Consider the following 4045-nt stretch of genomic DNA (forward strand, 5'->3'; position numbering starts at 1 on the left):
GAGTGGGAATAAAAGATGTTTTTTTCTGATTGGCTGCCAATGACTAGTGCTGTTCCGCAGGGGTCAGTGTTCGGCTTCTTCTTTTTATGCTGAATATCAGTGATATATAAGATGGAATAAATGGCTTTGTTGCCAAGTTTACAGATGATGCGAAGATTGGTGGAGGTGCAGGTAGTGTTAAGGAAACAGGTAGGCTGCAGAAAGAATTAGTCAGATTGGGAGAATGGAAAAGAGAGTTGCAAATGAGATACAAAGTTGGATAATGCATGGTCATCACTTTGGTAGAAGAAATAAATGTGCAGACTATTTCCGAAACGGGGAGAAAATCCAAAACCCTGAGATGCAAAGATGCAAAGGTGCTTGGGAGTTCTTGTGCATAACTCCCAAAAGATTAGCCTGCAGGTAGAGTCGGCGGTAAGAAGGCAACTGCATTATTAGCAGTCATTTCAAGAGGTCTAGAATACAAGAGCAGGGATGTGATGCTGAGGCTTTATAAGGTACCGATGAGGTCTCACCTTGTTTATTGTGAACAGCTTTTGGCTCCTCATCTAAGAAAAATATGCTGCCATTGAAGAGAGTTCAGAGGAGGTTCACAAGGGTTATTCGGGGAATGCAAGGGTTATATCATACGAGGAACTTTGACAGTTCTAGGACTGCACCTAATGGAATTCGGAAGAATAAGGAGGGATCTCATTGAAACGTTTCAAATGTTGAAGGGCCTAGACAGAGTAGATATGAAAAGGATGTTTCCCATAGTGGGTGGTCCTGGACAAGAGGGCATAGCCTCAGGATAGAGGGCCGTCAATTTAAAACAGAGATCCAGAGAGATGTATCCAGAGGGAGGTGAATTTGTGGAATCTGTTACCACCTGCAGTTGTGGCGGCCAGACCGTTAGTTGTATTTAAAGCAGGGGTTGATAGGTTCTTGTTTGGCCATGGCACCAAAGGTTACAAGCAGAAGGCCAGAGAAAGGGGCTGAGGAGGGAGGGGAATAGATCAGTCATGACAATGGCGGAGGAGACTCGATGACCCAAATGGCCTAAATCTGCTCCTATGTCTTATGGTCTTCTGGTCTTATGCTATCTTTCAAAATGAGCAGGTTTTAACAGGGTCTCTCACTTTTTGCCATCTTCCCTTCTTTCTCTCCCTTATTCACTCATTCTCACCTGCTTTCTAACTCCCCTTTCGCTCAATTCCTCTCTTTCCCTTTCTCTTTATTTGTACTCCCTCTTTGACCCATTTTCTCCACTCTCTTCTCTCCCTCCCCTTCTCATATCCTGAATGTCTCCATCACTCTCTCTTTCCCTTTTCCGCCCTCTCCTTGCTCTGCCTTTCTTTGTCTCTTTATCGTTTTTTCTGACGCTCTCTAAATTATTTTGCTCTCTGTCTCTACCGCGCTCTCTCTCTCTCTCTACTGCTCTCTCTCTCTGTCTCTCTCTCTCTCTGTCTGTCTACCTGTCTGTGTCTCTGTTTCTCTCACTCTCTCTCCTACATGCAAGCACATAGGTTCCATAATAATGGTTACACACTGTGACTACGACAATCACATGGATCAATTACGGGACAACGGATGTTAAAGAAACATGGGATACATGCGGTGCAGTCTCTACAGTTTGAATTTGGCCTCACACTGGCATTAGAGAAAGCCGGTGACGTCAGTCTCTCCCTATCTATAAAGTCGCACTCCTCCTGTATGCATCTCTACGCCTTCCCCGTTTCCGTGTCTAAAACTGCAAATAAGGGACGGCAATAAGGGATGTCTTTGCTGGTGTTGAGGGTAGGGGGGTCGGGTGTTGAAGCATTTGTCCCTTGGCGCTGTTGCCATGAGCAGTGTCTTTCATTGTTCCCCACTCTTTTCGTTTCTCCCTTGCCCTTTTTTCTATTTCCACTATTTTCCTCTCTCTCTTTCTGTCTTCTTCCTTCTCAATTTCTACTGCTTTGCCGACTTGCTCCGCTACTTCTATCTGTCTCTCTCTCTTCTCTCTCTCTCTCTCTCTCACACACACACACACACACACACTGTAGCTCATTCTGTTTATGCCAGCATAATGATCCCTTGATAACGCTTAAACAAGGCTGAACTTTCATAAGTCATCAGTGACGTTTTGCTTCCCTGCACGCTGCTTTGCGAGTATTGAGTCGGTTAAAATCACAGAGAATATATTTGTATTTTAAAAGAATTACCGGATACAGCATGTGGAGACTTTGGAAAACTGGATGCCGGTGTTGAAGGAAGGAGAGGTAACCTGGAATGATTCAATGGCTTGGCTTTCTCTTTTTCCTGATTATCATAACACTGTAACTTGATTTCTAGTTTCTGTAAATTAATAATGCAGAAATTCACCATGACTCGTCTGCACACTAAAAAGAGTAGGAAGCTTCTGCAGAAATAGTAAAGTGCAAGGAGAAACATCCGTTCTGAGGTGGACCGGTTATTTCAGGGGAAAACGACAAATTCTCCACGACGGTTCACAGAAGATGCACTTGTGGGTGAGATGTTTGTACTTTAAGCAGAATATTCAGCAGTTGAATATAGGGCAAATGCACTTTCTCTGTTCGACCTGTTTAATCATTATCAAGGCATCTTTGTGCTGGCATATGGGATAAACAGAGTGAGTGATAGAGAGCGAGTGAGAGAGGATGAGACAGAAGGGGGAAGGCAGAGATGGGAGACAAGGTGAGTGGTGTGATGGAGTTTGCGGAGAGCTGGGTGTCAAGGATAAATAGAAAATAAGGGAAGTGGAAAGAGAAAGTGACTGAGAGAGTGCGTGTGTGAGAGAGAGAGAGATAAAGTCACAGAGCGATATAGCAGAGCGAGAACAGAAAGGCAGGGGAAAGATTGAGGGAAGGAGACAGAGAAAGGAAGAATGGGAAAGAGAGGAAATGCAGGAAGAAAGAGAGATGCAGAGAAAAGAAAGAGGGGAAAGTGAAAAGAGGAGACACGAAACATGAGAAAGACTGACTGAGGGACTGGAAGTGCGAAATAAAGAGGAGGCGGGAAGAATTCTGACAGCAAGAAGAAGATGAAGCGCAGGAAAATTTGAGAGTGAGAAACTAAGATACACTTTGAACATGGAAGAATCATCTCGGCCCGAAATGACAACTGTCTACCCATTTCTTTACATGCTGCCTGACATGCTGAGTTACTGAAACATTCTCTGTGTGTTTCTTTGAACACCTGCTCGTTCTGTTTGTCCAGCTATCTTTCATGGAGTGTCCGATGGTCTTGAGCTGAAGATATTAACCTTTCGCGTCTCATTTTCAAACTGGTCGTTTGTTGCTTTACTTCGGACCCCATGTCTCCCCGTGTTGGTTGTAGTTGCTCTGCCTGGTGAATCTCTGTCTGATCGGTAAGTACTTGTGTCACGTGGCCAGAGCGATCCGGCGCCGATCACAAACTCCGAGATTGTCCCCAACAATCTCGAACACAGATCCGAACGTCATGTTTTTTTTTCAGCAGGCTGCACCTTCGGCCCTCCGAGCACCGATCCCGCTGAACCATCGGCTCAAGGGAGAGCTACTGAACCCCGAATAAAGATTCTGTGAACGTTCTTCGTGCAGAGTGTGTCCGTTGTCCTTTTAAATAAGGCGACCACATAAGAACGAAGTTCTCTCCATTGTCCTTTGCCATCGTTTGAATGCTCCCTCCTCTGTTTATTGTAATGTGAGTCACGGCGATCAGCTCTCTGAACATGGACCAGAGTAACCAGGATTCTTTACTGTGGATTGTTCCACATTAGCCAGAGGAGAAAGACCAGGATATTTCATCATTCCAGGTTTCTTCTCAATTAACATTATCCCTCAATTGGTTTATGAGATTTTAATGGATGCAACGTCTCAACTACCTCGCAGAAGAGTAAAACTAGTCAACACCTCCTCTACAACTTCAACATTGTATAACCATTATTATAAAACTTATGTGTTTTCATGTAACAGAGAGAGAGGGAGAGAGAGAGAGAGTGGGGGGAGAGGCGGCAGAAGAGAACGGAAGAGGCAGATGGTACACTGCGTGAAGAGGAGTGAGTGAAATAGTAAATGAAGAGATG

This window comes from Mobula birostris, chromosome 10 (genome assembly GCF_030028105.1).
Source record: "Mobula birostris isolate sMobBir1 chromosome 10, sMobBir1.hap1, whole genome shotgun sequence".
Taxonomy (NCBI): Eukaryota; Metazoa; Chordata; class Chondrichthyes; order Myliobatiformes; family Myliobatidae; genus Mobula; species Mobula birostris.